Source organism: Kryptolebias marmoratus, linkage group LG4 (assembly GCF_001649575.2).
Source record: "Kryptolebias marmoratus isolate JLee-2015 linkage group LG4, ASM164957v2, whole genome shotgun sequence".
In the NCBI taxonomy this organism is placed as follows: Eukaryota; Metazoa; Chordata; class Actinopteri; order Cyprinodontiformes; family Rivulidae; genus Kryptolebias; species Kryptolebias marmoratus.
In genome coordinates this window covers 5,924,700-5,939,849 of record NC_051433.1, presented here as the reverse complement: position 1 = coordinate 5,939,849, position 15,150 = coordinate 5,924,700, and the positions used below count along the sequence as shown (strand labels likewise).

Here is a 15,150-nt window from a genome sequence, read left to right as displayed (position 1 = left end):
AGCAGAATATTTACAGTTTCACCCGCCACTGAAAGATAAAGGCGGGAGATAATGTTTTTAACTGTTTGTGTGCCTGTGTGTTCTTGTGTCTGTTGTTTGCAAAATAGCCCATGAACCATTGGGAGGGTTTTATGTAAACTTTCAGGAAATGTTTAGAGGATGTACATCTGCAATGGTATAACTTTTTGAGCCATAACATTTCAAGATGGCCACCACAGCTAACTGACTTTAGAAAGCATAAAGATGGCTAAAGTTCAGTCAGTTTCACAGATATTGAGATTTTTGATGTGTCTGTAGCTGAGCATCATTCACAACACATCCTCCAAGAACTTCTCATTATGAAAAAACTTTGCTTAAAACTTTTGCATTAACTGTTAGCAAAATATCTCGTGAACCACTGGATGGATTTTAATGGAACTCTCAGAAAGTAAGCATTAGATGTATTAGATGTACATCTTCAGCTGATTGACTTTTGGAGTCACCTGAATTCAAGATGCTTGCTACAGTTAATTATTAATACCCAACAAAACACAAGCAAAATTTCAGTCAATTTTACAAATACTGAGCTAAAATTTGGTGTGGTGGTAGCTGAGAGTCATTCACAACAAATACTCTGAGTGTGAAATCTCGTGATATCACATGAGACTTTCTACTAACACAATATTATAGTCTGTTCTCACTTTTTCTGCCTGCTGGTAAGTTACTGATAGCACAAATAGGAGAAAAAGCTTGTTAAAAAAACACAATATAAGAAATAAATTATGGTTTTTAAAAATAGGGTAAAATACACTTTACTATTTTAAAAGACAATTTTCTGAGGAGAGATTTTAAGGGAAATCTATCTATCTATCTATCTATCTATCTATCTATCTATCTATCTATCTATCTATCTATCTATCTATCTATCTATCTATCTATCTATCTATCTATCTATCTATCTATCTATCTGTGTTTCTTCTTATATACACAGGTTTTGGACAACTTGTTTGTGGCAGCAGCTTCTTTTTCTGTTATTTCATTATGCAGATGCATTACTGGAGAAGCACTGAAATCAGCAAAAACATTACACGACCATGCAGGAAAAGAAATTACAGGTGATGGTTGGGGAAAATAGGAGGCAACAGCAACGGGTAATATCAGCACTGACACAGCTCTCATTCTCAGCCAAGCCTCTCATCTTTGGCATCATTGTAGCTGTCATTCTTTCGGTGGAGGAAGAGGAGGAGAAGGAGGAGGAGGAGGGCTGAAATGGGCTCAACACAAAAGTCTGCAGCTCTCTTTTTGTTGCAGCCATAATTCCATGTCAAGAAAAGGCTGCATTCATGTGCTGCTCATTAATATACAGTGTTTTGCGCAGGAGGTGTCCGTAGGTATATGTCAACGAGGATTGTTCATTTAAAAGGTGGGAATGGTGAGAAAACCTGGAGGCTGGAATAAAGCGATGATGATGAGGGCTACTGATAGGATGTGGTTAAATAGCAATCCTTAACAGTTAAAGCCCTAGCATTCCTTTAAGAAATGCAGATCGCCCGCCACCTTTTGTTATAGAGTTTTGATTCAACATGGCCACCATAACCACATTTTGTGAGATGTGTTAATGCTCAGAGTATGTGATGAAATTGACTCTCAGCTACTACCAGATAAGCTTTACCTCATTATATGTAATTTTCAGTGGGCTATAGACATTTTTGTCTCAAAATGTCAGTCAGTTGTAGATGTGCATCCAATGATTATTTTCTGAAGGTTTTAATAAATCTGTCCAATCATTCTCAGCTACTACGATACCACACTTTATCTCATTAACTCTATCTGAGTTATAGCCGTTTTTGTATTTGCTAATGTTGCTTAGCTGTGGCAGCCATCTTGACGTGAAAATGGGCCAGTGGTTCATGAGATGTTTCTGCTGAATGTATCTTGGCTGGGATTGACTCCTGTTGACTATCAGTTTCGAAACTCTCCCAAATTAAAGAATTTGAGGAAAAGTCAAAAGAAAAAAAGTGAAACCATAATAGCTGTTATTCTTACATCCCTGGTTTTGAGATGATGACTGAGGGTTGTTGTTTTAGATCTGTTTACTGGTTCAGAAAATATTTTGCTAAAGGTAAAGACGAACAAACACTTAAACATGCAGACACACACACACAAACATGGGCAAAAACATTATTGCTCTGCCTTCGCCTCCAGTGGGTGATGATAAATCTACTTTTGTTTAATGATATGCACCATTTTGACATATTTATTTACTCATTTGTTTCAGTGATGATTTGATGCCGTCGTCTGTATTTTGTCTGACAAAGGCACAAAGAAGCTACATGAAATCACTGAGTTATTCAAACCACAGCTGACAAACTTATAAAATCATTAAATCTTGTTTTAGATGCAATTAGTATCTTGTATTTCAGACATTTTTCCAATACATTTAGTTATAATTCATGTAAAGTTATGACGGTGTGCTAATATGTTCACTATAGGTGCAAATAGGTGACATTTTAAGTTCATAAAAATATGATTTTAAATATTTAGCATTTACCAACTAAGCAACCTGCAAGTAAAAGTCAGATAAATAGGATAAGAACTTTGAAGCTGCAGCATAATTACACTCATAATTTATAAAAGCAACATTAGTCCTGAGTGCAAAGAGCATCAATTATTACTCCACAGTTCCTGCTTAAGGCGGGATTCATCACACTATAATAAATTCAAAATAAAGATTTCTTAGATGAAGTTATTATAGTGATTGTGCTTTCTTTTTCCTGAAATCAAAACTGGATCATATTTTGATTGTTTTAATAAAAATATAAATAGTAACTCTCTAAAGTTGAAGGATTTGAAGAAAAGGTGAATAGAAAAGAAAAAAAAATGAAATCACATGTGAGCATCATAGCTTTGTAATTCTTTCACTCCTGGCTGTGAAATGATTATTGAGTTACTGAAGGAGTTAGTAAAAGGAAAAGAAATGAAAGACAGAGATGTACCTGTATGTAAAACTGTGAAGTTCAAACTAATGATTTGATTTATCACTTCTTCCAGCTGGTTCAGCAATATTATAAGAACCAAATCATCTCAATTACTTTATGATCTAAATTTAATATTTGCTGATATTTGCTTGTTTACTTTTACTTCAGTAGTTGAATCTTTCACTTGCAGTAAAGTATTTTTGAGTTTGAAACAAATGGACACTTTTTCTGCCATGGCTGATTACTTAGATTAGTAAGAGAAATAAAAATTAAATGATTTTTTTTATATAAAACTGTTTTTACTGTAAATCTGAAATAGCTGATCCTTTGAAATTCTGCATAACAAAAAGTACACATTCATCACTTTTTTAAAACATGTTTCCTCTGAGGAAAGTATGTTAAAATTAACCTTATTATTTAAGTAAACTGTACATAATAATTATTAATGTGGATCCCTTTACAGAGATAAACTGAGATTCATTTGAAGGAATTACAGCACTCTGGTCTGTAGGTCGATGCATAAAATTACTAAATAAATGGGTTCATGATGGGAACAATAGAGGAATCTGAAAAAAGGTGAATCACAGGCAGGAGTCAGAATACTTTCAATCCTCATGTAAAACCAAAATTTTCAATGGAAATGCTCAGAAACTGAAGAATTCTAGGAAAAATCATATTTGGGCATACTAGCTTTGTTATTCTTACATCCCTGATTGTGAGATGATTACTGAGTTTTTGAAGAAGCTGTTAACAAAAGACGGATGAGACAGAGACGTGTCTGTGTGTAAAACTGTGTTTGGATGAGAAGAAGTACTTCAAACCGATGATTTAATCTTTCACTACATCCAACAGATTCAGCAACATTAAAAATTCAGTAAAAGAACTAAATGATCACAATTATTTTATTCACTTATTTTAATATTTGCTGATAATACTTTTATTTAAGTTGTTTACTTTTTTACTTGTAGTGAAGCATTTTTGAGATTGCAATAAAGTTTTTTTTAAACCACAGTTTATTAGTTACTCAATCTAATAAGAAAATAAATGGTTACAAAGATGAAAGAAGTGAGTACCCTTTAAGGAACCCAGTATGTTATCCTGTAAATACCATATATGTTACCAGTTATGTTGTCCTGACTGGATCCCCACAAGTACCAGGCTGTATTCTGTATTGCTACCATTTTTGCTAATAGTACTTGTGTACTTTTAGTTCAGTAGTTTAATTTTTACTTGTAGTGAAACATTTTTGAGATCTCACAAATGGACAGTTTTTCTACCGTGGTTGAGAAGTGCGATAAGTAAGAAAAGGGAAAACAAAATGGTTATAAAAGCATGTTTTTTGTTTTTTTACTTTAAATCTGTAATAGCAGATATGTTAAGGTTTACATAAAGAGCTGCATACGCGTCTCTTTTTTTAGAACGCCTCCTCTGAGTTTCTGTTAGGAACAAGAAAAAAGTCTAAGAAAGGGTGTTAAAATAAGTCTCGGTACTTTAGGCAGTATATAATACCCTGTTGACGCGGATGCCCTAACTGAGGTAAACTGTAGGATTTATTTGAAGGCATTACTTCACTCTGGTCTGGAGGTCTGTGCATGAAGTGACTGAATAAATGGGGAACAATGAAAGAAGTGAGAAAAAGGTGAATGAAACTAGATGGCAGATTCACAGGCAGGACCCAGGATGGTTTCAAACCCCCGTGTAAGATAATGTACATAATCCACTGCAAAGATGTTAAGTGCACTCATTTCACACTCCATTTCACACAATGCCGCCCCTAGAAAAATCTGTGTGTGTGATGACTCAGGAAGCACACAACATCACTCTTCGGCAGCTTTCTGTTGATGCTTTCCTCCTTTGTTATTAATTTCCAATTATTTTTTTTCCATGCCATTTTAGAGCTAATAATATACCAGAAATATAATGAGAAATGAATCCGTGTAACGCAGGAGAATGACACCCCTTAGTTGAAGTCAGTGTTTGGTTGTAAAAAATATATAGATATATTTCAAACATTAAATTGCAGTTTGAAAGTCTAATGCGACCTGTTGCTTTTTACATTCACATTAATACACAAACAAATAAAACAGAACAACAAGAAGAGAACCGTGACCCGACTCTGGAACAAGCGGCAGATAATGGATGGATGCACTGAACCACAAGAGAAAATAGTCTGTTTATGTGTGATAATATACAATAAACATTGAGTTTTTATTCAATAACCAGATCATTATACAGAAAAAACTGTTCTCATAACCTACATCACAAACAATAGAAAGCTATTCTATTTTGCAAGAATTGTTTAAATTACTGCCAATACAAAAAGCCACGCTACAGGTGTTTTCAATTCAAGATGGCCGCCCACGACTAATCAAACTTAGGAAACATGAAAATGTATATAACTCAGTCAATTTTACAGATATTGAGTTAAAATTTGACATGGTAGTAGCTGAGCATCTTCCCTAACACATACATTCAGCACCACACATTGTGTGGCATCTTGGGTATTAAAGGATGAAGTCAGCCTTGTCTGTTAGCAAAATATCATAAAACACTGGGTGGATTTCAATTAAATTTTCAGAAAGTAATTACAGCCTGTAGATCTACAACTGATTAACTTTTGGAGTTGAACGATCTCAAGATAGTGCACAGAAATGGCATAGCTTAAGCAAAAATTACTGTAACTCAGCATTTTTTTTTTACAAAAATTGAGCTAAAATTCAGTGCAGCAGTAGCTGAGAGTCATTCACAACACATACTGCAAGCGACAGATTACACAAAATATCACATTTATTTTCAAGGTTTGACCAAAATGTCTTTAACGCCATCATTTCTCATCAAAAGATGATCTTAGTTTAAAACTCTGACATGAAAGGCAGCGGGTGATATGCATTCTGTCAAGGAATGCTGGATTTTTAATTGCTTCTTTTGTTTCCTTCAGTTTAAGCTACCTGTTATTATTTTATCCACAGAGAAAAACTGAGCATCAGCCATGTTTCTCACGTCGCATGTCTTTACTATGAATTGTTTGGAAAACCTCCCCCTGCGAGCAGATGGCGTCTGCCGGGAGGAGAATGAAGCTGGAACCTGGGCTCTGTGGTCTGCACACACGTTTTCCCCATTTTCACCACAAGCTTTTGTAACTCGGGTCCACAGGGAATTTAACCACACTGGTCTGTTTTGGGAAACAGCGCACACGTTTGTTTATTTCAGTCCTGCTCTTGGATCTATGCAGCAGCTACAGTAAAAGCTGTGGCGACTGGGGAGTCTCTCTGCAGTCTGAAGAACAAAATCAAACACCCGCCTTTCTCCTAGAAAGATTTCAGTCACTTTGATCATCATGGTCTCCATCAAGTAAATGCAGCATGTTCATTAGTTGACCCCTTTGCGAACAAAATGAAATGAAAGGAAGCATGTATTCTGTGGACGAGCTAATAATCTACAGTATGCTGCTGAGTCCTCATGTATTATTTAGCAGAGAATGAGGCCCAGCTACAGTATCTCTTCATTGCTGCTTGCTCTCTAGTCCATGACATATTAAAGAGAACTTAGCACCAGGCAAACCAGCGGCTTTATATGCTGAGTTTGCACTTGCTAAACTAACTCAGAAGACAAGATAAGCAAAGCAAAGCTTAGAAAAGTAAATCTAAAGCTGTTTGAAAAAGCCCTGCACCTCCCTGCCAGCAATCTGCACACAGAGTATTCCTTCCAATCTTTCTCTAGGGGAGATTTCTTAAGCATGCTTTGTTGCAGGAGCCAGGTATGGCTATCAGTCACTCAACAACACACCGACAAAGAAAAACCCAGCATAAGACATCAAATCTGCCTCACGGGAGCTCAGGGGGCTGGACAAGACCGAATTAAAAGCTCTCTTTTGCTGAGTCTCACTTTTGAGATAATTACCCGCTGATATGAAAAACATTTCCCCTCCTGCCTGGAAGTTCAGGGGGAATGCATACAATGGCATATTTGGCTGTAATCATAGCAGCCCCGCATCATGAACTGAACCTATGAGAATACAAGAGCACCAAGCTAATCTGTGGCGCCGCAAAAAGGCCCCAGGGAGAAGCTCAAAATGGAAACAGTATAAATTCAAGGTTTCTTTGTGTATCCAGTATACAGTACACCTTATGAGCCTTGACCATTAACTCTGGTCTTGTGTTATATGCCTACGGACAAACACAGTGCAACAAATTAGGCATAATATACATCCCTGACAACAGAAGAATGGCCTCGGAGCAACAGCCATAGATGTCTATGTAACCTAATAAAAGTACTTACTGCAAAGTCATGAAGACTGGACAAAAAAATTAATAAAGTAATAAATTCAATCTGCACAATATTTCTCTCAAATTGATGGGTAATGCATTCTTAAATGAAAAGTCTGTAAGCAAAATTTGTGAACAGATGCCAAATACTACTACCTGTGTTTGTTTACCCAAGGAAAGAGCCAAAGTGACTGAAAATAGAGTAAAAATTCAACTTACCAGTCTGAATTTTTTTTTGTGAAAGCTACGTGTTTATGAATGCCGAGTTCTGTCTTTATTCCATCACCCTCTGTGATCCCTGATATTTATTCTCGAAAGTTGTCTTACTCAATCTTTCCTCTCTTTTTTCCCACATTTGCCACCTAAACATCTTCTCCTCGGCTTGACGCTTGTCTGATTCTGTTTACATATACAGAGTATGGACAGCTTAATGTAGGTCAATCACTCAAGTATCAACATGATTTTCAGCCGAGCCCTTTGTTTACACTGAGTGTGGACCTGCATTTCATAACTGCATATCAGTATATCTGGAAAATTACTGGACTAAACGTTTTCAAACTGCACCGTTTATTATAGTTCAGGATAATCTTTAGTTCACACTTTGCAATGAGTACCTGCACAATTTTGTCGGTCATATCAATGATTAATGAATGTGTCCTTAAATTAAACATTTGTAAGCAAAATTTGTGACTGGATGCTACTTTGTGCGTTCGAAAACAGTTGAAGTGAGTGAAAATCACTCAAGAGTCTGCATCCATGAAAGGACTGTTTGGGATTAAAAAGTCCAACAGTTTTTATTTTTATTTATTCTCAGATTTTTTTGAATGGAGTATGCAGTGCTTTGTTTACATTGAGTGCATACCTGCATTTCAGAAATGCATAACAGCATATCTGGAAAGCTCCTGAAGTAAACTCTTTAAAACTGCACCATTTGGTGCAGTTCAGGGTAACCTTTTTATATGTTTGATTTCATACTTTGCAGTGAGTATCTTTAAAGTTTCGCATCAGCTCTTCCACTGCTGTCTCCACCAGGAGGCTGCACATCTGACTGCACTGACAATGGTTGGTTTTCTCAGCCCCCAACACACTTCTACAGAACACCACCCAAACACCAGGGTGCTCCCCCTCCATGAATCAACTTGTTCTTGTGCTGAGAGGGAGACACCGGGAGAGATGNGGGGGGGGGGGGGTGATAAATAAAGGGTTGAGCTGCGAATCACGAGGCAGTTGTTTGCATCCTGTTGTTGCTTTTCAACTGGATTGGCTTTTTAAAGACAGGAAGAAAAAAAAAAGATTCGTCCATGGTTTGGTTAATCTCTCCATTCAGAGCCGTAACTCTAATTATATTAAAACCCTTGCGGCTGCAGCAGGTTCTTGATGTTGAGTCATTCTTTTTCTCATATTTTGTGGAGACTTCAGGCGCCTCTGCAGCGCAGAGCTCCACACATAACGCTGCGCCTTAACACGTAAAGAAAAAAAAAAACAATCGATACACTTACAGTTCAGGGCGTTGCACTCTCTTCAACCACAGTATGAGCATTTACCATGTGAAAACTGTACAACTTTTTATCATTATACATATTTAAGTAATAAACATCACTTAAACATGCAAAAAAATAAAATGTTTAGAGTCGTAAGGAAGCCAATTATCAGTCCATCCTATGAATGTTCTGCTTTAGGAAAATTTAAGTCACGACGTTTTTTTAAACATCACATTGCAATAAATGATCCATTTTATCAGCTTGGGTGGCAGTACTTACCCCGCTCTCCTGCCCACGAGGAATCTACATAAAATGATCCATATCCAAGAAGAATCGTTCTTTTTTTTCTTCTTGTTTTATAACATGAAAAGGGGGAGTTTCCTGTAAAAACAATTATGGCTGTCTTTCAGAGAAAATGCGTTGAAACCTTGTTACTTAATAGTATCCAACAGGAATCCTCACGCATTTCGAGGCTGACGCGTCGATGTCTCGGAATCATTGCGAGCGCTGTCCACGGAAAAGTGGTGCTGAAAAGTCTCAAGTCCACAACTTTAGGCTGCGCGCGGACGGGGGGGATTAACGACCGCTCTGCCTGACGCTGCCCCGGCGACACGAGGATCAGATTTTTACGGGATAACGGAGCGGAGAACGCGCATATCCCACACCCGAGGCGAGAGTCCCCCCCTCCTCCTCCTCCTCCTCCTCTCCAACTGAGACGGGAGGCTGCACGCGCTCCGTGCGCTGGATGTGATTGATGTTAAATGCATCGCAGCTCAGCGTCTTTATTAAAGAGAGAGAAAAAGAAATGCGCCAGCAGTGAATGGGTCAAAATGAATACAGACCACAAGCTTTGCGTAAAATACGCTGCGTTTGCGTCAAATTCTTACATTTTAACGTTGATTTGGCCGCTTTTAAAGCCTCTCAGACCTCAGTGTCAGATTTTCTGTTTCTAAAGTGAATCAAGCAGAAAAAGGATACCATCTGCCACAGAAACTTGAAGCTAAATATTGGCTTTTTTTAATGGCGAATTACAGCTGACAGATCATCTGGAGTGAGAATGCATGTTTGATCTGCATCATGAGATCGTGAATTCAGATTTTCCTCCCATGTTGTTATTAATTGGTCCGTGTTTTCTGTCTTGCCTCGCACGTTCCAGGTGCTGTTGCAGCTCGTGCAGCATGTTGAGTCTCAAAGCGCTTGGGATGCTGTGCGTAAACCATGACAAACGTATCAAGTCCAATCACCAAGTGCGAAAACTCAATCTAGACACCAGGTTTGTGTTTTGTAGGTGTGTGCTTCTGACAGCTGTGTTAGTGTGTGTGGGGTGTGTGTGTGTGTTGCCCTGACTGGCTGCAGCCACTCTCTGCAGCACATTTATGAAATTATGTCCAAGGGCATGCCTCTGCGTATTCAACATTATCCTGCAAGAAAATGCGAGAAATTACTTTTTAACCAGCCATGGTTGAAAAGTAATTTAACCGAAATTGCTGTTATTAGTTGAGACCTGCACCGCGGTGTGACAAATTTAGCCTAATATTGTTTTTGTGGAAGAGACAAAAGACTTCCTCGTCTTTCAGTTAAACGGTGGTTTCATCTTGTTGCCCATCAGGAGGTGATCATTCTTCCTTTACTTCCTGAATATGCGCAGCTGCTCTCTTTTTTTCCTGATCACAGGACTGAGCAGTGTATGGGGGCTTTCACAGGTCTGAGTGGCTCACACCTGTGGAGTTTTGGAGCCACTCCACCAGATCAAGGCAAAGTGGAGGAGTGTGTGTCTATGTGTGTGTGTGTGAGAGAGAATACATTCAACGGGGAGGTGGGGTCCTTTGAGGGGTGTGTGTCATGTCTCTGAGGAACCCTGCAGGCAGCTGAGCCTCTGAATATTCATCATCACCAAGGCCGGACTTTCTAAAGGGTTTACCAGGAGCAGTAGGCTAGGGCCCCCGAAGTTTGGAGGGGACCAAAACATTGTTTTTGAATGAATGGATTACTTACTTCCAATGCAAGCCCACATCACTGGAAAGAATTTGAATATGTTGAAGAACACATCAATAAACAGCAACTGCTTCATGTTTTTTGGTGGGTTTCTGTTTAATTTGCTTCAGATTTTTTAGTTTTTAAAAAAAATAAATATGCCACTACTGCTAAATAATCAGTGTAATTCTGAGCCATAAAGGTTTGTAAATGTTTCTAATCCTTTGTAGAAGTCTGACACAGTGTTGTTTTATGTTATTATTATCATGTTTTCACCTGCAGAAGTGTTTTATGGATGTAGATTTTATCAGAAACCTTGTTATATTTAATAAAGACAGGAAGATTATAGCTGTTTTTAAAACCAGAACTCTATAATTGCAGTTCACTTGGTTTAGTTTTTAATCTCGAAACATTAGGATAAAGTGTTTGTTCTGCTATATAAAAGGTTGTTGTGGTGTTTTTTGGCTCGCTGATATTCTGTATTTTGACCTTTTTGCTCTCATTGCCATGACATTTTTAAATTATTTGCTGCATGAAGAAAAAAGATTATTTAAATATATAAAAAGTAAACATTTTTAGTTTATCTGTGCTTCAGACTTGGGATATTAAGAGCGGCTCTTTCCTGTGTGAACCCTTAAAATTATTGTGTACAAGCTCAATATTGTAAACATGTGCTCTATAAATTTGTTGATAGGGCCCCACACCTTCCTTAATCCTGCCCCTTTCAACACCTCTGCTGGATAAATTCTAGCTACACGTTACTGAATGACAGTCTTGTGGGCTGTAATGGTGCCGTATATAAAAGTCATGCAAAAGAATCACAGCTAACTTGTGTACATTATTGAACAGAGTGTTCTGCATCATTTTAGACTTGTCAAAACATCAGATCCCCTCCATCTGCCAGCTCTTCAAACATTCTTTTTTTTCCTATTTGCCATGGTTAGCGCAAGTGAATTATTCAGCTGTGAAGAATGGATATAAAAGTTATTTCTTCCAGGAGGCTCATTGTCGCCTTGCTTTCTGCTGCAGTGCACTGGGAGACGGCCTTGCTGAACGTGTCTGCGCCGAGGATAACATGCAGTACAGCTGAGTCCCTCCATCCCTCGGTGCAGGACGAACTCTGGAGATTACTTGTTTCAATTAGCTACGGGGCGGGGAGAATTTAAGCCATGTTAATTCCAGTCACTAGTGAAAATCCAAGTCAAAGAGACCAGCCACTCAGGCATAATCGCCTGCCCCCAGACGTCTCATTTCATGGAAACATTAGGAGGAATAAATCCAAATGTAAATTCTAAGGTGAAAAGAATTTCATTTTATTCATGGTTTACAATAACGACCAAGACTTCTGCAGGATTTATTTGATTCAGAGTAACTTTATGCTTCTGAACTCCATTTTCCCCCCTTTATTTTCCTCTACTACAGTCCCTTTTTGATATATAAGAACCTCTATGTAGAATTGTTTGCCTCATTAAAATAAAGCAAAATTAAAATGGGTGAGGTAGGATTTCAATTAAAGAAAGCTGAGTGAACAAGAGGTGGATAATTCTCAGTTAGTTCAATAAATATTCATCTAATGGAACTAAATGTGATGTCTGTGTCAAATCTTTTCATCAGTGTCTGGGGTATTTAATACGGCAGATAAAAAAGATTGCAAACATTGGATTTAATAACATCGAGGCGCTCACAGTCTCACCAACAAGTGGGAGGACGCTGAAATGAGTCACATTTTCACTCTTATTTGAAGCAATATGTTACAACAATGGATCAAGGCAGCGGGGTCAGACAGTCTGACCGTACGATCTGTGTGTGAGGGATTTATTTTGTTGAGATGCTGGCTGGCAGCTGTTACAGGTGTAGCCTTTGTATCCCTGACAGCTTACAATAACTTTTTTTTGTAAGATACAGAAAATGAAAAACAATACATTTGATCTGTACAACACTTCAAAACACCCACAGATGCGTAAGCTAAATGCTCGCAGGATATTACCCTGGGAGCACTAGAAAATGCCTCTCATGAGGTGTAATAAATGTCACTATGATGATGTGCTGTCATAAAACCAAGAGAGGCTTTATTAAAAAAATCAGGATAATGTTAGAAAGCATTAAGATCAGAGATATTGAAGATATTAATGTTTCTGTATAACAAGAGAAAAAAAATCTTCAACTTTTAAAATCCTAAAAGTTGCTTCTTTTATTAAAGTTCCAGCTGGAAATAAATATATTTTTCACCCAATTTAAACTTCAGTGGTTTCACTGTAGATATGATCATTTCACAGGTTATCAGATAAACATCATGTTGAAATATTAAAAGAGAGTGGACATAAAAGCTTTTTGTTACTGGCATGACAGCAGCCCCTGGTGGTTATGACATTTAACTTCCTCGAATAGCTTTTAAAGTTTAACTGCAAACTGGATCCTAACGGGCTTGTTAGAACCGTCTGATCTGAACCTTTACACCTTTACTCCAACCAGAGCTCTTCAGGTCCACAAACAGGTTGCTTTCGGACACTCTCATATCCGGGTTAAAAACCAGAGATGGCAGAGATTTTTCAGTTGTGACCCCCAACCTCTGGAACAGCCTGTATTTGAAAATTAGAGCTCAGATGGTTAATTTTCTTTAATTTGAGCTAAAAAAAACCATTTATTTCCACTGGTTTTCAGTTCTAGTTGGACATCTTGTTTTTTTATTGCACACGTTAACTGATATATTTATTTATTTAGGTTTTATTGAAGTTTAATTCATTGTTGGGTCACCAACCTGATGCCCTGTAAATCACTTTGGTCAGCTATGGTTGTTTTTAAATGTGCTAAAGGAATTACATAAAACATGGCTCAGACAATGGTCATAGGATGGTTTTAAGAGAGAGGGGAACAAAAAAAAAGTGAAAACTTAAAACTATTTGCACAAAGAAAATCTATTTACATACCAACACATGGTTAACACCAATTCAGTTTTTCAGTTAGATTCAATATATGCTAACTTTATGCAATATTTGGTTTAAAAAAGTAACAAGTGGTGTCAACTTGTTGATGTTTCAGCAAAGGACCAAGTGTATAGAAAACAAAAAGACTTAAAAAAAAAAAATCAAGCACAGTAACTTCTTTTATGTGTGAAGCCAATTGCAATCTATTGTGGCCCTGGGCAAGAAAACACAATCTCCTGCTTGTTTAGTCATTAACTTGCGTATTTACCTGGAGACAAAAAGGAGCTTGAAAGGTTAATGTTTCCAATATCTTAGCAGTCTTCTTTTGAACAAACTTCAGTTGCTGCGTAGCCTTTGGTTGTGTTTTATCTTTTAAAGATTCCCATATTCTGAGATACGGCACTAAAGCCAAATTTCTCAGCTCAATTAGTTTTGGCACACTTGGGTTGCAACAGTTCTGCTTATCTGCTGTTTGACTGCTAGCACTATAGACAATCTTTATTCAAATGAAGGGCAGAACACACTGGGTTCATCTGGGTTTCATATCACCTCCGTGCACTTCCAAAAATAAACCCACTCCCAACAGTGAGATTATAGAGCATGTTAGTCCACGGCAGTTACCAGCGTTCCTAAAAATATGACCAAGATTGCGTGAAAGGTCTAATGTTGTGGTAAATGTAGTTTCATTCTGGTGATTTAGTCAATCTCATTGCTTCAATGAAATGTAATGTCTTTCCTATTTTGGACTTCAATGATGCGTAAATTATGACTTGTGTTCAGTTTGAAGATCCAAAATGATGGCAAAATGCTGCACAAATCCAGTTTAATTAACAAAAGGTTGATGTGAGGTTGCACACAAACCAATTATGCAACAAAAATGGGTGAGAAAGTAGAAGCAGTATACAGAATAATAAATGAGAAGTTCAGAAAACAAGCAAAGCAGAAGATGAGGTGCAAAATGCTGGAATGCAAAGGGATGTAATTCAATGAGCTGCAGAAGGATGGAAGATTAAAGACCTCAGTGAAAGAGATGTGATGAGCAGAGCAGGAACAAGTGAGCAGAGGGGTGGAGAAGGTCAGGTGATGAGACGATCGGGAACGCAGGGCAAGTGGGCGTGGCTGATCCGAACTGAATGACTCAATCAATTAATGACAAAACCAGCAAAGACATGGCAGAGCTACCCTGCCTCCATCTCCCCAAAGAACATCATCAGCTCAAAGCAATCAAAGAGTCCAAACCGAGCTGAGAAATCAGTCTGTAGGAGGGTCGTGTGTCAGAGTGAGTGAAGCTCAGAAGGACCAGAGGCCTCAGGGTGCCCGGCCTGCTGCTAATACTGGTTCTTTTGAACTAAAAAAAAAAAGAACAGATTCTCTGATTTAATAAGAAAAAATATTCAACTGGAACACCACTCCAGCTACATCAGATTTAGCACGTCCCAAACTAATCTTTGTTTTGTCTCACAGAGGTCAGTGTACACTCATACATTGAAACGTTTCTGTGTAAACTGACAAAGTTTGTCTGAGTGCAGAAAAAAAGGATTCCCAATTA

The 15,150-nt window shown here is 37.9% G+C and overlaps 1 protein-coding gene across 1 annotated transcript in view; it reads right to left on the bottom strand.

Moving 5' to 3' along the window:
• The window catches only part of LOC108231655 (metabotropic glutamate receptor 4), a 173,065-nt gene extending 163,652 nt beyond the window's left edge, over window positions 1–9,413 (bottom strand). Inside the window, exon 1 of the mRNA XM_037975497.1 lies at window positions 8,983–9,413. The gene's annotated coding sequence lies outside the window, so the exon portion shown is untranslated. The remainder of the gene's footprint in view (window positions 1–8,982) is intronic.
• Window positions 9,414–15,150: the final 5,737 nt, after the last annotated feature.